The following is a 22,594-nucleotide window of genomic DNA, read 5'->3' as shown; positions in this document are numbered from 1 at the left end:
CACAAGAGAGGTAACACCGTGTGATAAAACATAGATAAATGGATTATCTATATGATAGAAAACAGATAAATGGGTTAATTTAAGTTATAAGAGACAGTGGGACAAGCCTAAGCTAAGGTCAAGTTCTCATAATTAATAGGAAGTCTCAGTGTCATTATTTGTGAGCTGGCGGCCCAAAGACAAATCCAAGTGCACTGTCCCAACCAGAGAGACTGGATTTGAACAGGGAGAATTAAGGGGAAAGGAGGCCTCCCCACTGCCCCTCCGATGGTGATGGCCTCCAGTCCCCGGGCACAGAGCTGTGGCAAGCTCAATCATCTTCCTACCTTTGCATATTTATGTTTTGTGGAGAAGGAGTGGCACCTTCACCCCTGGTGGCATCTTGGGCAAGGCTAGAGAGAGACAAGGCTATACATTGGTGCGACTTCTTCATATGTCAGGAATGGCAGAATGGGCCAGTGACAGCTAGGAGACAGATGACAGGGCCACAGCTCAGTTACCCACGAGCGGGAGTGTGGTCTGCTGGAAATCAGGCTCTGACTTGGTTAACTCGACACAAATCCTGGATTCCTGAGACCATTTAGTTCATCCTAAGATGAGAAGTCTAGTTCCTTCTGGGCCTGGGGCACACCTCTGCTAACTGTCCCCTTTGGAAATTTTCCAGTCACACCATGACCCTGGGAACGACTGCTCGAGATGTGCTCTGGGGTCACAGAGGGGAAGAGAGAAACAGCAGAGGGTTACTCATAAGTGGGTAAAGAGGGAATCAGGGAGGGGCTGCTTAGAGGTCGGGGCGGGGAGCCCCATGAGTTCGTGGATGAACTCTGAAAGTCAACATATTCAATATTACCCCTTGGCAAAAGTCCTGAATGCTGAACTTTAGCATCAGAGGAGCCTGGGAGACTGGCCTCTGAGTTACTTCCTGGGCCAGTGATTCTGAATCCAGTACACCCGACATTGTCGTGGCTGTACTATAACTAATGACAATGCGCTCTATGCCACATGTAATTGATACAAATGATACTGTCCACAGCTCCATGCTCTGTTCCTATGTGCTCCTTGTGGGATTACCAAGCACTTCTCAGCGTACACACCCACAACCCCCCAGACACATTCTTTTACCGCTGATGTGTACATTAGAACCCAAAGCCATGGAATAAGCCTCCATACCCCTCAGTCAGCTCCCCTGATTGGAACTGAAGAAGGAGGCTCCTTCTCCCCCATCTATGTCATTTGTCAACACAACTGCATCCCTCACAGGCCAGAGCAGGACTTAATACACCCCCTGAGCCCGCCCTCTCTTCAGCAACAGCAGTGAGTCAGCTTAAAAGGCCCTTGCCCCTTGCTGCGGAATCCTCCCTTCCTTTGCAAGGCCTTGGTAGTTTTCTTTCTCTTCCTCTTCTTTCTTTTTACATTTTTAAAAATCACAAATGCTGTAGCTAAGTCCCTTCTGTGTCCTTGGGACATTCTAGAAGGTCCAGACTCAGAGGGATTCATCTGTTTCCCTCCCTTAAGATGAACCCCAACTGAACTGAAGTCTGTCTTAGCCTTACCTGGATCAAAGTCAGTATGACCAACACAGAAAACATAGAAGCATAGCAGCAGGAATTGTGTGTGTGTGTGTGCGCGCGCGCACGCACGTGTGTTTCTGTGCATCTGTGTGCATGTGGGTGGGTGTGGGTGGGCCCACTATTCACACTGCACTTTGAAGAATCCCACAAAAACACTAAACTGGAAGCCTTAATCTATATTCAGGGGATCTGTGCAGACCCGCGCAGGCCCTGGGCATGCTGCTTCAGTCTCTGTGGGTTCATAGGCGCTTTGATCGTGTTGATTTAGAGGGCCCTGTGTCCTCCACCCCCTCTGGCTCTTACACTCTTTCTGCCTTCTCTTCCCCGGGGTTTCCTGAGCCCTGAGGGGATGGATTTGATAGAGACAACCTGTTTAGAGCGGAGTGCTCTGTGGCCTCTCACTCTGCCTGTCAGTCTGTGGTCTCTGTATTTGTTCCCATCTGCTGCAGGAGGAAGCGCTTCTGATGACGGCTGAGCAGCAAGATATTGATCTATGGGCAGAGCGGAATGCTGTTAGGGGTCATTTCATTGCTACGTATTTCATTCTTTCTTTTTATTTTCCTTCCTTTCTTTTTTTTTTTAAGGACAGCATTATTTAGTTTTATAGAACCCTGGACTACTTAATTCAGTCTCCGGTTCTTGGTCACCAAGGCAGTGTCTGGTATGTCTTTTATTTCATGGAGCTAGCCTTAAGTCAGGTCAGATATTGGTTGATTACTCCTACAAGCTTTTTGTCACCACTGCCCTAGCATAACTTTTAGGAAGGACATTATTATAAACCAAAGGGTTTGTGGCTGGCTTGAGTTCCTTTCTCTTTTTGGTAGTATTCAGAGTGCTTTCCTGTACCAAAGATGCTAGGGATATAGGTTCTCTGTAGGCACCAGCTCAACTTCTCCACGTTCAGTAAGTTCTGTGTTGCCTTCAGCAATGGGACCTTGCTGTCAATTTGTGGAGAAGAAACTATGGACGTGGCACAGCCTGGGTTGTTTGGGGGTTCCCATGGACCCCTTAGGCCAAAAATTCAATTTAATACAAACCAATCCTAGTACTGGGAGCTTCATTTGGTGATTTGTTGGCAAGAGATGGCCTGTTGGAGCTCATTTTATTTGGCAATTTCACTTAGATCACCTTAGTATGTGTTTGAATGTTAGGAAGTTTCGACTGTATTTAGTTTCTGTACTACCCCTTAAATGGCCCTTAATTTTGGATGTCTCTCCCCATATTCCTTTCCTCATCTCCCTTCCCTCTTCACACTTGATCCTCCCATTCCAGTCCCCTCTCAATCCATAATTATCTATTCTATTTCCATTTCCAAGGGAGATGTATCTGTTCCCTTACTTTATACCTACCCTTTGTGGTTACTTGGTTATCATTGACTTACCAGCCAATATCCACATATTAACAAATACATGCCATATTTGTCTTCCTGGCCTGGGTTACCTCACTCAGGGTGATATTTTCCAGTTCCACCCATTTACATGCAAATTGAATGATTTTACATTTTTTAAATGGCTGAGTAATACTCCACCTTGTAAATGCACCATATTTCCTTTATTTATTCATCTTTCGAGGGACATCTAGGTTGTTTTTAATCTCTGGCTAATATGAATAGAACAGCAATGAACATAGTTGAGCAAGTGTCTTTATGGTAGGATGGAACATCCTTTGGGTAATGCCCAAGAGTGGTATAGTTGGGTCTGAGGTACATCAACCCCATCCTCCAGAGAAACCAGTTATTTCTATAATAACTGTACAAGTTTGTACCAGCAATGGAGGAGTGTTTCCCTTACTCCATATTCTCACCAGCATGAGCTGTCACTTGTTTTATTGATCTTATCCATTCTGACAGGTGTAAGATGAAATCTCAAAATCACTTTGATTTGCATTTCCTAATAATTAAGGACATTGAACATTTTAAAGTATTTCTCATTTATTAGAGTTTCCTCTTTTGAGAATTCTATTTAGGTCTGTACCACAGTTTTAATTGGATTATTTGTTCTCTTGATACCTAGTTTTTTGAGTTCTTTGTGTATTTTGGATATCAGCTCTCTATTGGATGTGTAGTTGGTAATTTTTTTCCCAATCTGTAGGCTGTTGCTTTGTCTGAAGTACAGTGTCCCTTGCCTTGCCAAAGCTTCTTAGTGAGTTCCCATTTATTAACTGCTGATCTTAGTGCCTGTGCTAGTGGTGTTCTGTTCAGAAAGTCTTTTTCTGAGCCAACAAATTTAAGCCTTTTGTTTCTTTTACTTTCTCTTCTATCAGGTTCAGTGTAGCTGGCCTTATGTTGAGGTCTTTGATCCATTTGGAGCTGGGTTTTGTGCAGAGTGATAAGTCTGGATCTATTTGGATTTGTCTACATGCAGCTGTCCAGTAGATCAGCACCATTTGTTGAAGATACTGTCTTTTTTTTCCAGCAAGTATTTTTGGCTTTTTATTAAAATCAAAGATTAGATGTCCATATGTGTGTGGATTTATATCTGGGTCTTCAATTTTTATATATTGACCAATTTATACAAGTCTGTCTTTGTGCTAATCCCATGATAATTTTTATTACTCTAGGTTTGTAGTACAACTTGAAATCGGGAATGGTAGGACCTCCAGCAATTCTTTTGTTGTTCAGGATTGTTTTAGCTATCCTGGGGTTTTTGTGTTTCCATGTGAAGCTGAGAATTGTTCTTTCAAGATCTTTGAAGAATTGTATTGGACTTTTGATGGGGATTGAATTTTAATATGCAGATCACTTTTTGTAGGATGACCATGTTGCTACTTACTATCTTAATTCTTATGATTCATAAGCAGGAGGATTTTCCATCTTCTGATATCTTCTTCAATTCATTTTTCAAAGACTTGAAGTTTTTCTTATAGAAGTCTTTCACTTGCTTGGTTAGAGTTACCCCAAAATATTTTATATTATTTGAGGCTATTGTGAAAGGTGTTGTTTCCCTGATTTCTTTCTCAGTCTGCTAGACATTTGTTTATAGGAGGACTTTTTTCTTTGACTGCTTCTTCTTTTTCAGTTTATATTGTCTTATTGCTCTAACTAAAATTTCAAGTACTGTACTGAATAGGTCTAGAGAGAGTGGATAACCTTGTCTTGTTCCTGATTTTAATGGAGTTGCTTTGAGTTTCTATTTAATTTGATGTTGTTTTACATGAACTGCCTTTCTTATGTTGAGGTATGTCCCTTGTATCCCTCAAACTCTCAAGAACTTTTATCATGAAGGGGTGTTGGATTTTTGTCAAAGTCCTTTTCTGCACCTACTGTTGTGGAAGCAGCGGGGCAGCAGTGGGCTGCGTTCCTGCAACCTGGCGGCCCGCACGGCTAGCTTTACCTGAAATAATTACACGGAAACTGTATTCTTTTAAACACTGCTTGGCCCATTAGCTTTAGCCTCTTACTGGCTAGCTCTCATATCTTGCTTTAACCCATTTCTAATAATGTTTGTAGCACCACGAGGTGGCTTACCAGGGAAGATCTTAACCTGCATCTGTGTCGGGTGGGAGAATCATGGCAACTGACTGACTTGGCTTCTTTCTCCCAGCATTCTATTCTGTTTACTCCGCCTACCTAATTTTCTGTCCTATCAAAGGCCAAGCAGTTTCTTTATTAATTAACCAATGAAAGCAACAGATAGAAAGATGACCCACCTCCATCATTACTCTCAAGAACTTTTATCAGGAAGGGATGTTGGATTTTTGTCAAAGTCCTTTTCTGCATCTACTGAGATGATCATGTGGTTTTTTTTCTTCAGTTTGTTTATATGGTGAATTTCATTTACTAATTTTCACATACTGAACCATTCCCATCTCTCTGACTTGATCATGGTGAGTGATCTTTTAATGGGTTCTTGGATTCAGTTTTTGAGTGTTTCATTGAGAGTTTTGCATCTATATCCATAAAAGAAATCAGTTTGTAATTGTTTTTCTTTGTTGGATCTTTGGGTGGTTTGGATACCAGGGTAATTGGCCTCATAAAATGACTTGGGAAATGTCCCTTCTGTTTATATTTTGTGAAATAACTTGAGGAATATTGGCATTAATTCTTCTTTGAAAACCTGGTAGAATTCTGCACTAAAACCATCTTGCCCTGGACATTTTTGATTGGGAGACATTTAATGACTGCTTCTATTTTACCAGGGGTTATTGGTCTGTTTTTGTTACTTATGTAATTTTGATTTATTTGGTAAATTGATAAATAGAAAATTATTAATTTCTTCTGTATTTTCAAGTTTGGTAGCGTTTAGGTTGTTAAAACTTGTCCTTTTGGTTCTCTGGATTTCCTTAGTGTCTTTTATGTCCCCATTTTCATTTCTAAATTTGTTAATTTTGATCTTCTTTCTCTGCTTTTTAGTTAATTTGGATATGGGTTTGTCGATCTTATTGATGTTCTTAAAGAACTAACTCTTTATTTCATTGATTCTTTGCATTTTTATTTCTATTTATTGATTTCAACCCCGTTTGAGTATTTCTTCCTGTCTGCTCCTTCTTTGGTGTGACTTCTTCCTTTAGTTCTAAAGCTTTCAGGTGCGCTGTTCAGTTACTAGTATGAGATCTTTCCATTTTCTTTATGACATCACCTAGTGCTATGAACTTGCATATTAGAACCACCTTCACTGTGTCCCATCAATGTAGGTATATTGTGTGTTCATTTTCATTCCATTCTAGAAAGTCTTTAATCTTTTTTTTCTATTTTGACCCATTTTTCGTTCAGTAGTGAGTTGTTCAGTTTCCATGGGTTTTGTAAACTTGCTATTGTTTATGTTACTGATATCTAGCTTTAATCCATGGTGGTCAGGCAGGATGAAAGGTATTATTTTAATTTTCTTGTATCTGCTGAGACTAGTTTTGTGTCTGAGTTTGTGGTCAATATTTAAGAAAGTTCTATGAGGTGCTGAGAAGACGGTATATTCTTTTATGTTTTTGGTAAAATGTTCTATAAATATATGTTAGGTCAATTTAGCTCATAATGTCAGTTGGCACCAGCACCTCTCTATTGGGCTTTTGTCTGGATGATCTGTCTATCTGGAAGAGTCAAATATTGAAGACTCTCCCATCAGTGTATGGGGGTCAATGCGTGGTTTAAGCTGTAGTTGTGTTTCTTTTATGAACTTGGGTCTCCTGTGTTTAGTGCATAGATGTTAAGAATTGCAATGTTCTCTCTCTCTTTTTTTTTTTTTTGGTTTTTTGAGACAGGGTTTCTCTGTGGTTTTGGAGCCTGTCCTGGAACTAGCTCTTGTAGACCAGGCTGGTCTCAAACTCACAGAGATCCGCCTGCAACTGCCTCCTGAGTGCTGGGATTAAAGGCGTGCGCCACCACCGCCCGGCTTGCAATGTTCTCTTGATGGTTATTTCCTTTGGTGAGTATGTAATGTCTTTTCCTATCCCTCTTCTGATGAGTTCTGGTTTGAAGTCTATTTTGTCAGATATTAAAATGCCTACACCAGCTTCCTTTGTAGGTCCATTTGCTTGGAATATCTTTTTCATCCTTTTACCCTGAGGCAATGTCTGTTTTGATGTTAAGGTATGTTTCTTGGTTGCAGAAAAAGGATGGATCCTATTTTCACATCCATTCTGTTAATTTACATCTTTTCATTAGAGAGTTGAGACCATTGATGTTGAGCAATACCAATGAGTAGTGGGCTCTATTGGAGACATAGTGCCCTGGCTGCTAGTGACTGTTTTCACTCTTGCATCTAGGCATCTGGTTGGGGAAAGATGTAGTTCTAGGTACTGCTATCTCATCCTGCCTTTGGTGGGTGGTGTTTTGTTTCTTGGTTTCTGTTGCCCTCTCAGGTTTGTAAGAAAGCGTGGGGGCTGTATGTTGCCTTGTAAGACATTCTTCTGGGATCCTGATAGGTGTGGCCACTGTGTTTCTAATACTGGGAGCTGACATTTAGGAATGGGGATGGCCTAGGAAGGGGGTTGACGGAGGGGGTTGAAAGAAGGAAGAAAAACTTTGTGTTTCACCAGGATCCCTGGGAATGGAGGCAGAGAGTGAGGAGCAGTCATAGCAGGTGGTCCACTGCAGAGCTGGGACGAGACTGGAGTATTACACTAAGAGGAGCAGTGAAGACCTGAAGTGAGCTACCTGTTGTGCTGGCTGAAGTGATCTGCAGAGTTCAGGACTTTCCTGCTGGAGCTGAGGCCTGGGATAAAGCAATGAATGTGCAAGGAGCCTTGGAAGGAAAGATCTGTGTGATGAACTGGAGATAAGAGCAAGAGGGGTGAGGGGGTCTAGGAGGTAGTCTGCTGCAGAGCTAGGGATGGTACTGGGGCTAGAATTTGGGGGAGGGAAGGGATAAGTGAAGATCTGCAGGTAGCCTGTTTCCCTGGCTAGTCTCTTTCTTTCTTTTTCTCTTTCTTTCTCCCTTTCTTCCTTTCTTTTTTCTTTTGTTTTGTCTTTTCTTTTTGAGACAGAGTCTTTCAATGAATCTGAAGCTCATTGATTGCCCACAGAGTGGTTCTCAACCTTCCTAATGCTGTGACCCTTTAATATAGTTCCTCATGCTGTAATGACCCCAGCCATAAAATTATTCCATTGCTAATTCATAAGTGTGATTTTGATACAGTTATAAATCTTAATAAAATCTGATATGCAGAGTATCTGATATTTGACCCTTGTGAGGGTCAAGATCCACAGATTGAGAACTAAGGGCCTAGACAGTCTGACCAGGGCATCCCTGAAATCCTGTCTCTGCCTCCCAGCACTGGAGTTACAGCCAAATGACACCATGTAGGGTGTGGGGGTGTGGGATGCCCTTCTATATGCTGTGAATATGTTTTTAATTACCATTAGTTAATAAAGAATCTGATTTGGCCAATAGCCAGGCAGAATAGAGCCAGGTGGGAAACTCAAGGAAAGATAGAGGGAAGAAGAAGAAGACAGAGTCTGGGAGATGTCAGTGGTCACCAGAAAAGCAAGATGTGAGGCAAAAGACTTGTGGCAAAATATGGAATAATATAAATAGGTTAACTAAAGTTGTAAGAGTTAGTTAATCATAAGCCTGAGCTAATAGGCCAAACAGTTTGCAATTAATGTTAAGCCAAAGAGTGATTATTCAGGAACTTGTGAGCGGGAGATAACCTCCAGTTGCAGTTTGGGGATTTGAACTGTGTCACCATGCAGACTTTCCATACAAGGGCTGAGAATTTGAACTGACACCGGCTTTCTACGTAGGCCCTGGGGATTTGAACTGTGACACTGTGCATGTTTTCCATGTTGAGGCTGGGGATTTGAACTGTGGTCCTCATGTTTGTGTGACAAATACATTGTGTATTGAGCCATCTCCCTCTAAACAGAAAAAGGAAAAAAGATGCCCTGTTTATTTTTCCATGGTCCTATAATCCCCAGAAGAGCACAGTCACTGATTCATTTAACAACTATCTATTTATGTCTTAAGCTAGACATTACAATAAAAAAAGACAACACCACTGTCAGACAGAGCAGGCAGAACACAAACAAATAATTAAGCATCTAATGTGTGGGTGATAGGTACAACTGAGAAAATAAAATAAGATATAAAGATGGGAATGGTTTTTATCAAGGTGAACAGGCAGAGCCTCTCTGAGAAAGGGGGAATTTTTCAGGCACCAGAGGAAGAGGCATTTCAAGGTAGATAATTGTCATGGCCTTTGTGATGGTCAGATTTAGTTGTCAACTTGCCACAATCTAGAGTCACTTGGGGAGGAACTTTCAGTGAGAAACTGGCTTGACCTATGGGGCTATGTGTCAGAGATGATGTGAAAGCGAGCCCAGTCCTTGCATGCAGGCATTGATCCACTGCTCTCTGCTCTTGACCTTGAAGGTGATGAAACCAGTTCCCTCAAGCTCTGCTGCTGAGACTTCCCTGCTATGCTGGACTGTGTCCTTGTGGGCTAAAATAAATCCTTTCTTCCTCAAGTTGCTTTTCCAGGGAGAACAGGCAACTGGAAACCACAGTGCCAGGAAAGAAAACTAAAACAGTCTTGGAGGGAGTAGAGAGCATGACGGCCAGGTCTGACCAGTGGGGAGTTTGGGGACAGGAGAAACACAGCAGAGGATGGAGACTATGCTTGGTAGGGGTGATGGCAGATCACTGTGGCCATGGAGGCCATGATTAGGGGACTTTGGCTTTGAAATGCATCAGGATGGAATCTGAAACAGAATGATAGAATTTGACTTGCCACTCAACAGGGGTAATCTCTTACTGAAAGTAGATTTGAGAAAGTTAACAGGAGGTGAAAAAATAGTAGAGAAGTCACCTAGACGGCCATGGAAAGAACTCGGGGGACGAGAGAGGCTCCATGGAAGATGCTACAAGGATTGGGCTGCTGATAGAGTTTGACACGTGTAAGAAGGTATCTGGATGTTGCCATGGAGACAATCTAGCATGCTGGCCAGTGACTTTCCTACCCAGTGCCTCCTACAGCATGACAGCTCTAACTAGCTTCTGCATGAATGACCCCTGAGCAATCTTTCTCTCACAGCAGTTTCCTCTGCCCCAAGCCTTCTTTCCCATGGTCACTCATCCCATGTCCCTGTCTCTTTCCCATGGCTCCCTAACCAGACTCCTAATACACATGCTCTTAAGATTCCCCCTGAGCCAAGCCCCTCCCACATCATGTCTGTGCTTCCTCTCTGTGATAGCTTCAGTCTCTTTTGAGGGAACACTATCTCTCCTGGGTGTGATGCAATCATTGCTCCCTCGGAACGGAAGCGGTGGTGATTATCCAAAGGTGACCTGTACAAACTCAGGCTCATTAACTTCCACCATGGAGGCCTTGCCTCTCTCCAAGAATTCATAGAGATTTATAGAGAGTGGTTAGTAAAGGAGAGGACTCACTAGGTCCCTCCCCCTCCTCAACACGAATAAGCAGTTAATGGCTGTTATAAAGAGGAACTCATAAGGCCAGGCACCTCCCCAAGGATACATAGAGAATCCACAGCTATTGGACCCACAGAGAGAATTTTCTCCTCAGTGATATAAAAGTCAATGGTTCATCAAGCTACCCTCCTACAGAATCCTTCCTGTGTCTGCTGTTGGATCCCATTCTAGTTTCGCTTCTGTGGCTATGAGAAAGTAGCCCAAAACAGCAACCTAGGGGAGAATGTGTTGATTTGACCCACAATTCCAGGCTATCATGGAGGTAAAGAGAGACAGGAACTCACACAGCTGGCCAGATCACATGCAAAGACAAGAGAGAGAAATGCATGGCTCCTGGCTTGCTGGCTTCACTTACTACTCAGCTAGCTCTGCCTGCTCTCCACATCGCAGGGCACAGCTCACCAGTTAGTGCTGTCCACACTCAAGGCAAGTCTTCTAAGTCAGCCAATCAAGACAAGGCCCCTCAGGTATGCACATAGTCCAGCCTGATCTATTCAGTGGCTCACGGAGACGTTCTTCCCAGATGAGTCTAGGTTGTGGTGAGTTGACAGATAAAATCCTAACCAGCACAGTGCCCTATGGAACGAGCAGAGGCTCCTTCACGTCTCAGGAACAGTGTTCCTCAATCCTGCGCTGGAGACACCAGGAGGAAGCTGCTCTGGGCCTTGCCTGGCAACAGACTCACCGCCCTTGAGCTCCTTCAGAAAGTCACCCATACAGGCCACTCACTGTCGTGTTCTGACCAGAAATTTGAATTTGTTAAATGAACACTGTCTATCCTGTCTTCCACAAAGAGGAAACAGACAGCTGAATTAGTTAGCTTATCCCCGAGAAAGCCAAAGCTCCAGGAGAGTCCTTCTCAATGCTCCTGTCCCTGTTCGCCTGTCAACATCCACACCTATTCTCTGCTTGCCTGCCTGCTGTGGAGAGGGAGCACCTGTGTTCTGTGTAAAAGCCCCTTCTCCACTGCACCCCATCACCTCTTCTTACGTAGTTAAGAGACGGTAGCTCCTGAACATTAGAGGGGACTGTGGATAAGGGTAGCACTGGAGGGGACTGTGGATAAGGTTAGCACTGGAGGGGACTGTGGATAAGGTTAGCACTGGAGGGGACTGTGGATAAGGTTAGCACTGGAGGGGACTGTGGGTAAGGTTAGCAGTGGAGGGGACTGTGGATAAGGTTAGCATTGGAGGGGACTGTGGGTAAGGTTAGCACTGGAGGGGACTGTGGATAAGGTTAGCACTGGAGGGGACTGTGGATAAGGTTAGCACTGGAGGGGACTGTGGATAAGGTTAGCACTGGAGGGGACTGTGGATAAGGTTAGCATTGGAGGGGACTGTGGGGTAAGGTTAGCACTGGAGGGGACTGTGGATAAGGTTAGCACTGGAGGGGACTGTGGATAAGGTTAGCACTGGAGGGGACTGTGGGTAAGGTTAGCACTGGAGGGGACTGTGGATAAGGTTAGCATTGGAGGGGACTGTGGGTAAGGTTAGCACTGGAGGGGACTGTGGATAAGGTTAGCACTGGAGGGGACTGTGGATAAGGTTAGCACTGGAGGGGACTGTGGATAAGGTTAGCATTGGAGGGGACAGTGGATAAGGTTAGCATTGGAGGGGACTGTGGATAAGGTTAGCATTGGAGGGGACTGTGGATAAGGTTAGCATTGGAGGGGACTGTGGATAAGGATAGCATTGGAGGGGACTATGGGGTAAGGATAGTATTGGAGGGGACTGTGGGATAAGGTTAGCATTGGAGGGGACTGTGGGGTAAGGTTAGCACTGGAGGGGACTGTGGATAAGGTTAGCATTGGAGGGGACTTTGGAGTAAGGATAGCATTGGAGGGGACTGTGGGTAAGGTTAGCACTGAAGGAGACTGTGGGGTAAGGTTAGCATTGGAGGGGACTGTTGGAGGGGACTATGGGGTAAGGATAGTATTGGAGGGGACTGTGGGGTAAGGTTAGCACTGAAGGAGACTGTGTGGTAAGGTTAGCATTGGGGAGAACTGAAGGATAAAGTTAGCGTTTTTTTTTAATTAATAGAAACGAGAGTTAGCTCAACAGTGAAAAGAGCATGCTGCTCCTGCAGGGGACCCAATTTTGGTTTCTAGCACCCACAATGGGCAGCTCACAACCATTTGTAACTCCAGCTTCAGGGGACCCGACAGCCTCTGTTGACCTTTGGGGCCAATGCACTCATGTGAACATGCCTACACACAGACACATGTTTGTAATACAATCAAAATTAATTTTTTTAAATTAACACAAGAATCCTTTATAAAGATACTAAGAAAACCTACATTACAATAAGGCCACTGGATCTTGATAAACTGACTGACAAGAATCAACTCTGAGTCACTTCCTGTGAGACTATTAGATGCTGAAGACAGAGAGATGGCATGCAAGTCCCAAACCCAAGACCCCATACTATTGCCCTACAAAGGACAGAAAGGACACTGGAGTCAGGCGTGCCCTGCAAAGCTAGGTGAGGAGACAGCATTCTTTGCAAACAACCAAAGGAAAACAAATAAATCATAAGCCAAGGACTTCATATGCAGCAAAGCTATCGTTCTATTATTAAGGCTGTAAAAGACAGCTTTTACATCCAAGAATCTGGGAAGTTTGGTTCACATGATTCCTTCTTGAATAATCTGTTTAAGGATGACGGCGGGGAGGGGGAGACTTTGACAGAAGAATGATGTGAATATACAATTTTTTTCTCTGATACTCTATGATTCAAACAGGGACCAAGATCCAGGATGGGAAAGAAATTATAAATGTCCTATGTCCCAGTGGAGGAATGCAGCTTACACTCAGAACCTGAAGATCACAGAAACTCAGAGCCACAGCCCTCCCACCTGGGGGTCGCCTTCCATCGCAGTGTCTTTCTCTTATGATCTCCATCTTTATTTCTATTTTTAAAAATACCTATTTGTTTTTACTTTATGTGTGTGAGTGTTTTGACTGCATACCTGTCTGTATATCACAAATGCCCCTGATGCCCACAGAGGCCAAAAAAGAGTGCTGTGTCCTGTGGTGATATTTTGTTTGTGATCTAACAAGTAAAACTTACCTGAAGATCAGAGTACTGAACTAGTTACTAGTTAGCCATAGAGGCCAGCCAGTGGTGGCTCACACCTTTAATCCCAGCACTCAGCAGGCAGAGGCAGACGAATGTCTCCGAGTTCAAGGCCACCCTGGGCTAGGAGATTGATCCATTCTCAAGGAGAAACAGAGCCAAGCAGTGGGGCTCACACCTTTAATCCCAGTACTTGGGAGTCATATGCCTTTAATTCCAATACTAGGGAGGTGGAGACAGGAAGGGATATGGCTGGGCAGAGGGAGGAATATAAGTCAGGAGGATCTTATCTGATGACTTGTAGACACAGGATACCCCATTCAGTCTGAGGATTTCGTAAAAGTAAAAACAATGGTTGGCTGCTCTGCTTCTCTATGTGACTTCAGGTTTTCATTAAGACCAATTAGAATCCATGCTACAGTGTCCCCTAGAACTGGAGTTACCCATGACTGTGAGCTACCATGCGATGCTGGGAACCCAACCTGGGTCTTCTGAAAGAACAACAAGTGCTTTGAACAACTGAGCCATTTCGTTTTGATTTTTAAGACAGGTCTTTCACTGAACCTGGACTCACCATTTTGTTTATGTTAGCAAGCCAAGTAATCTTGACTCTGTTCCTCACCAATGCTGGTCTCCATATGTGCACATACACATAAGGCAAGGACACACACGCATGCATAATGGACAGACATGAACACATATCATACATAGATGCATACACACAAACACATATCACATACACGAACACATATACCACAGCTAAACACACACACACAAACACATATACCACAGCTAAACACACACACACACACAAACACATATACCACAGTTATGCACACATTTTTGGAACTGAGAGGAAACAAAAATGAAGATAGCAGATTGGAGATAATATGCAGGTACTAAACTATACTGACTTGGAATTAAGGGGCCAGTGAGTAGGAAGAGGGAATAAACATATTTGAACAAGAGTCAACACTGGGGTAGTGACTAAAGCAGGAATGTACACTTTTACAAATATCAAAGAAACCTTTTTAAAAGAGCAGGGAACACATTCCCAATAGAGTAAGAAACACACTAAGCATAACATGGAATAGTTACAGGATAAATTGACATAAGGCATTGGCAGGCAATATGTTAGTCAGATCAGCAAATATGAACAAGCTTAAGTTGTCCAGAAAAAAAATCATTCTCAGGATATCTGATAAAGCAATAGGGCTCTAGTCGATGGCATACATAGTAGACACATTTAAGATGAGGTTACTAAGAATCTTTTATCTGGGGCAGTAAGGTGGTTCAGCAGGTAAAGGAGCTTGCTGCCCAGCACGATGACCTGAGTTCAATCTCTGAGACTTGCGTAGTGGAAAGAGAGAACTGGCTCTCACATCTCTGTGCTCTGACCACCACTCACATGCCATGGCATCCATGCATGTATGGACAAATGAATGAATAAACATAATAAAAAGGTTTTAAGTTTCTTTATTTGAGAGAAAAAAAGAGGACAGGAAAAGTTACAGCAGCTAAGTGTGGACAGTGCTAAAGGCTGGGCGGCAGCTGTGGTGCCGCAGAGTACAGGACCTAGGATAGATGCTTTGACAAGATAAAGAACGGATTACAAAGCAATAAGGTACATATATCGGTCATAAATAGCCTCGTGCAGATTCTTCCTGGGAAGAAGTGAATAGGAAAAACACGGAGAAGAGAGCTTTGCACACGAGTGAGGAGCAGCCCCAGAGAGAGCTCTTGGTCAACACGGTGGTCAGCCCCGCATGTTTTTATAAAGAATATACGTTCTCCTCAAGCAGACATGGAGCTCCACTGAACTTGCGTTGGATCAGGAAGGTGACACGGGTAAGTTCCACGGGAGGAATGTCAGCAACAGAATGTTCTGTTCACAGTGCAGGAAAGTTAGACATCAAATGCTTAGAGCCTTTCTCCCAGGGCTGACAAGACGGCTCAGTTTGTAAAGACACTTGCTGCCAAGCCTGATGACCCGAGTTTGATCCCTGGGACCCACATGGTGGAAGGGCAGAACCAAGTCCTGCAAGCTGTCCTCTGATCTCCATACTTGCACCTTCCATGTGTACACAGATAAGTGTGCAATAAACAGAGAGGCACACGTGTATACAACAGACAGACAGATGGATAATTAAAAATATTTCCCAAAGCTGGAGGTGAGGGAACTAAGTGATGCTACTCTCACACCTAAAACAGAAACCTTTGTGCACAGCCTGAGAAGTAGTGATTTAAAAGATGCTGGGCATAAACGCAGAAGGATAAACCATCCCAAAGAATCAGGGATCAGACGATTTCTACAGTTTTGCCAGCTTACTATCCTGAGGGAATTCCCAGGCCTTAGAGAAGATAAGGGAAACTGGGCAGAAGCCAGTGGTCTCAAACTGAGAGTCTGGGGGAATCATTGGAGCTGACAGGATACTGTCCAAGGTCCCTCTTGCCAATGACGTAAAAAACCACCCCACTCTGTGAAGAGAAAGATGTGCCAAGGGGTGGGTCAGGCATGAAATGATTGTCGTGCAAGCAGGAATACAAGAGTTTGGATTCCAGCATTCATGTGAGAAGCTGGGCCTGGTGGATCTCTGTTATCTCAGCACTAGGGAAATGGAGAAGGTGGATCTCCAGGGCTCACCAGCTGGCCAGTCTAGTATAATTGGTAAGGTCCTAGTGAGATCATCTGTCTCAGAAATGTGGTAGATAGTGGATGGGTGGAGCAGTTCAGAGCACTTACTGTTCTTGCAACATTCACATGGTGGCTCACATGTACCTGCAACTACAGTTCCAGGGGATCTGGTGTCCTCTTCGACCTTCATGGGCTCTGGCATGCACATGATGCACATACGTGTATTAAACTATACACACATATATGAAATAAATATTTAAAAGTGAGGTACACAACTCCTGAGCAATTACATCAGATGCTAACCTCTAGACTCTACACATAAGCACATACATGTGCAAGTGTACTCTCACGCACATGTGTACCTAAACACACACATACACACAGACACATACACAGAATCGTTTTGAATTAGGAAAACGGTGTTACATACTCACAAAAGGCTAAGAATCTGGCCCAAATGACTGGACTGGAAAAATCTCAAAAGTTGTGTAGAACTACATGGAGTGTTTAGAAGGATCTTACTTCAAAACACTCCAGACTAAATCCTGCTCCGCTTCCATCCAACAAATCTGCATAGCAGGACATGAAAGGATTAACTGTCTCCCAGTGACTTGACAACCTTCCAGAGTGAAGCTCAAGTGTATTTATATCAAGTGTATAAATACCCAACACCCAACATGCTAAAATGCATGGTGTCTGGAATCCAATGGAAAAGTACCAGGCATGCAAAGAAGTGAGAAAATACAGCCTATAATGAGGAAAAAATCAATTAACACCAACCAGAGCTGGACCCACACATTACAGTCAGCAGACAAGGACATGGAAGGAGTTATATTTATAACTCAAGCTTAAGAGAGCTGCTACCAAGACATATAAGATCCATATATGATCCAAGCTGAATATCAAGAGAAGAAAGCTACAGTGTTTTGTGTGAAAATGCACTGGGTGTTATTAATAGTGGGAGGAATGTAATGATGAGCAAATTTAAAGACTATGAAAGCATCAGTCTAAAATGACGCACAGAGGGGATTGCTAATGGCGAACATTGTGAAAGATGAAATGAGCCGTTAGAAAGATGGCTTAGTGAATAAGAGTACATACTGCCCTTCCAGAATCACACTTCCTGGGAACCATGTGGTGTCACAGCTGCCTGTCAGGCTGGCTCCAGGGCCTCTGGGGCACTCTGATGGTCTCTGTGGGCACTGTCCTCGTGCACATACACACAGACACATGCACAGATATAATTAAAAATAAATAAGCCTTACAAAAATAAGAGTGGGCAGATCATTACATATGTGGATAAATAACAAGGAAAATGTTTTGAACAATTTTATAATAATTAATTTGATGATTTATATATAATGGTTGAAATATACACATTTTGATATCTTATGCAAGGACAGATAATCTAAGTAGTCCTGTGTCTGTGAATGAAATGTAAGTGTAATGAGAAACCTTCAGTAAATGAAATCTGCAGACCCCACATAACCACAGTGATATCTGTTTAATATTCAAGGAAGAAATAGCGTCAACTCAGCACCAACTTTTTCACAAAGCTCAAAGAAGAGAGTGGACCTCCCCCAGCACTTTATGATACAGGCATACTTCTGCTGTCACACCCAGGTAGAGCCTGGATGAAAACTCCGGGTAAAAGCACTTTCCATGCAACCAAAGACCTGCATTTCATCCCCAGAATATCCATTGAAAGACAGGCATGGCAGTGACATGCTGTAATCCCAGTGCTCTACCAAGAGATGGAAGTCGAGATGGGAGACTCACCTGGAAGTTGCGGGCCAGCTAGCTCAGAGATTCAGCACAGTGGCAAAAACAGCGAAGAGATCATGCCTCAAAACAAGATGGAAAGGGGAAGCAGGCTGCTGAAAGTGGCCCTCCACCCTTCCGCATGTGCACTGCAACGCTTGTGCCTGCATGTGCTTGTGCACCTGTGCACACACGCAAAACAACTCATTTAAAAAAAAAGACAAAAGTAAAGATAAAAACCAATAACCTTTGTAATGTTGTGCAAAAGTTCTTAAAATTTTATAACTCAACTACTACAAAATGTGAAAAGAAAATATTTATCATGCACAAATGGGATATACTTCTGGGAATTTAAGGTTTATCATTTTACAAGTCATCTCAATGTAAGCTACCATGTTAAGAAACAAGCCACGTGTTTGGGCTGGAGACATGATCGGCTGTTAGAGCACCTACTGCTCTTGCAGAGAACACAGGTTCCATTCCCAGCACTCACACGTAGCTCACAAACATCTGAAGCTGGAGTTTCAGGGGACTGGACACCTACTTCTGGCCTCCACAGATACCAGGGGCGCATGTAGTGCGCATGTATACATGTGGACAGGTCTGTACTACACAGAATTTTTAAAAGAAAGGAAAATAGACTCAAATGACTGTATTAGGGCGTGTCATCCAGTTGGTAGAGTGCTTGCCCAGCATTCACGAAGCCTTGGGTTTGCTGTGTAGCACCACACAAACTGCGCATGGTGGTACATGCCAGCAATCCCAGTATTCAGGGTGGAGAGAGAGAAGGATCAGAAGTCCAAGATTATTCCTGATCACATAGAAAGTTGGAAGTAAGCTTTGGGTATATGTGAAACTCAGTATCAAAAGCAAAACAAAGCAAAACCCATGTAATCACATCTGTAGACTCAGCAGTGTCTGAAGGGTGGAACTCAGTAGACTAGGGATGGAAGGATGCTTTCCGACCTAACAATTCTTCTGAAAACTTTACCGTGCACACCATATTTTGTACTCCTCCTCTACAAGAAGAACTAATGCAACCTGCACCTGCCCTTTTATGAACCCTTTCCTGCAGATCCCAGATGGAGCAATGGAACAGGGAATGAAGTGAGAAGCATCCAGACTGGGAGAAGGAAAAGCTGTCTTTCTCCATTGTGGTAATTTTTGTAGAACACACTAGAAAAGGTGACTAGATTTTATCCATTTTGTGTAATGAAACACCAGCTATATATACCTGGAAAAATGGAATCCCGACTGAGGGGTTGCCTCTATCAGACTGGCCTGAGGGCCTGTCTACAGGGCATTTTGATTGCTGATTGATACAGGAGAGCCTAGCTCACTGTGGGCAGTGCCATCCCTGGGCAGCTGCTGAGCAAAGCAATGCACCATCCAGGGTTCTCTGTGCTCTTGCCTGTGCTTCTGCTTGAGTTCCTGGCCTGGCTTCCCTCAGTGATGGACTGTGATCCAGATGTGTAAACTGAGCAACCCCCTTTCCCCTCAACTTTGTAGTAGGAGCTGCAGGCTGTGTTCCCACCCAGCTCCCGCAATAACTTATGCCTGAAATAACTACACAGAAACTGTATTCTTTTAAACACTGCCTGACCCATTAGTTCCAGCCTCTTATTGGCTAACTCTCATATCTCAATTAACCCATTTTTAATAATCTGTGTGGCCCCACGAGGTGGCTTACCAGGAAAGAGTTTAACCTGTGTCTGTCTCGGAGAGGAGAATCATGGCAACTGACTGACTCGGCTTCTTTTTCCCAGCATTCTGTTCTGTTTACTCTTCCTACCTAATTTTCTATCCTCTTGGGCTGGGCTTCCCCTACACAACTTGTTTTTCACCCACTTTAGTAGAGCATCAGGAAGTAGAGTAGAACACCAGCCCACAGGGACCAAGCATCTTTCTCTATGTAATTAATGAATAGGAAACCGAAATGAAATAAATGTCATTTATAATTTTCATTAGAAACACGAACTACTTGGGAATAAATCTTACACAAACCACTGAAGGAATTTAGCATGAACACAGAGAAGTGGAAATGTTCCACAGTCATAAGTAAAAATATCACAACTATAATGACGCATCTCACACAAACAAACACACACACATGCACATGCACGCACACACATTTTCAAATGGATGAATTCATTTTAAGTGTTGGGAAGTAGTTTGGAAGAAATGTTATATTATAATCCTGCTGCTGATACAAAATGTACAATTACTTTAGCAAACAGCTTCTCCAGCTCCTTACACCTAGACATGTCCCAATTCTACGACACAATCATTCAAACCATGAGCACTTATCTGAAGAATAAAAATAGGTGTCTATACAGATATACCACATGTTTCTAGCATTTTTATCTGAATTAGCCAGAGACTAGAAACAGTCAAATGTGGTGATTCATTCCTAAAATTCTCAGCATTTCAGTTCTGATGCAGGAGGATCTGCGAGGCTTAGACTTGTCCGGGTTACAAAACAAGACTGTTTCTTAAAAAAAACAAAGCAAACACCACCACCAAAGAAAAACCCGTAAATCACAAATGCCATCAGGTAGACAATCAGTAAGTTGTTGGGCCTCTAAACAGTGACAGATTTCGCTCAGAAATAAAAATAAATGAAGGATAAAACATGAGTGAATCTCAAATTAATTTCTCTGTGTCAAAGAAATTACACACAAAAAGAATATATGCTGTGGGATTCCATCATGTTAAATTCTAAGGAACGCAAGCTGACCGGCCATGACGAAGCAAGTGGGCATCCCCTTAGTGACGTGGATCCAAGAGGTGCTGAAAGGATCCATTCTCGTGCCTGGTCAGTGTGTTCACTGTCTTGATTGTGGTGCCATTTTCATTGGTACTAATAAATGTCATCACTTGTAAAATTGTGCATTTTAAACACATACAGTTTGTTACTTACTGATTATATTTCAATAAGATTATTAATAAAAGATTTCCATATAATCATTTTTGAGACAAGGTCTTCTGTGTTATTCAGATGCTCTCAACTTGCCATCCTCCTACTTCAAATCTACCTATCTACCTGTTTATACACTCAGAGAGAGAGAGAGAGAGAGAGAGAGAGAGAGGCTGAGATTCATTGAGTTTAGTTTGCTTAGCCTTAAATTCTATGTGTTTTAGATCAAACTCTGACTTGCAGCAACCTTCCTGCCTCTGCCTCCTGTGTGCTGAGATTATAGGCATTGTGCCGCCGTGCCTGGATTCCAAGATAGTTTTAATAGAGCTGTTCCAACAAGGATTTTAAAGCATCTTGTTATTAAACAACTGTGGAAAGATAATTAAAACGTAAAGGGAATTAGAGGGTTTTGAAAAACCCAGATAATGAAACCACTAACTATTGCATTTATAAAACACACTTAAAGTCACAATTAGAGAACAATTCACGGCTCCAAACACTATGCCTACAAACACTGAAGAATCAAAATAGCTTACTTCAAAAATATATAATGCTTCTCCCAAAAATACAATAAAGGAAATCATTAATCTAAATAGATGAATGGTTGAGATGGAGATCAGGAAAGTAGTCAATCAAAAAATCCATGTTTACGTCCTGGAGAGATGGCTCAGTATTTCAGAGGATCTGAGTTCAGTTCCATGCTGGGCAGTCCACAACTGCCTGTAGCTCCTGCTTCTTGTTCCTATAGCCACTGCACTGAGTTGTGCACACCTACACACAGGTGCATAAATAAAAATTAATACAATAAAATTGGTTTAGAAATACACATTTAAAAATAACATAAATAAATAAAGTAGGGGTTCGTATAATAGTGTCGGTGTGCATGTGTGCGTGTGTGTGTAGTTATTGGCAAGGCAGAAACAGCTACTAATCTAGGAAGAGCCTATTTTGCACACATTTATCCAAATACATGAGCTGAAAATAGTGAGAGGTGAAAGTGCACTGGCTATAAGTTTGTATATGTTTTGACATTTAGAATCATGTTAGCCTTTTACATATTCAAAGAATAAAGTAGAGCAACCCGAGAGAACGAATGTAAATATCATCCTTAAGTACTCTTCAAAAAAGTACTGATTAATTACAAGTAAAAAAAAAAAACAGAGGGGAACGCTAGCTCAAAATATCTTAATAAAAGGATAAAAAATATTAGTAGAGAATAAACACATGGTATAGCCCCCATTAAGTACTTGAGTGACAAAACAAATCGCTTAGGTGCTGTTTCTGTCAAGACTTGGTTAAATGAAGCTCAGTAGATCATGGCAGGTGCTGTGGGAGTTCCCTCTGAATGCTGTGAATATGTTTCATTGCCATTGTTTAATAAAGAAGATGCTTTGGCCTATGGCAGGACAGAATATAGCCAGGTGGGAAATCCGAACAGAGATATAGAGAAAGAGTAGACAGAGCCAAGGAGATGCCATGTAGCTGCCAAAGGAGACAGATGCCAGAACCTTGCTGGCAGGCCACAGCCTCATGGTGATACATAGATTAATAGAAATGGGTTAATTTAAGGTGTAAGAGCTAGCAGGAATACAACTAAGTTATTTTTTGGCCAAACAGTGCTGCAATTAATAAAGCTTTTGTGTGAATATTCAGGTCTAGGCAGATGGGAAACCAATGTACAGTCTCCAAATACAGACAGGTGCTGTGCAAGCCAGGGGATTTGAGTTCAAATCTTCAGTGCCCACATTAAAACTCAACATGACCGCGTACA

Source organism: Microtus oregoni, unplaced genomic scaffold (assembly GCF_018167655.1).
Source record: "Microtus oregoni isolate MIOR12 unplaced genomic scaffold, Mior012 000007F_ref0000211, whole genome shotgun sequence".
Classification (NCBI taxonomy): domain Eukaryota; kingdom Metazoa; phylum Chordata; class Mammalia; order Rodentia; family Cricetidae; genus Microtus; species Microtus oregoni.
Note: the sequence above shows the minus strand (reverse complement) of the source record.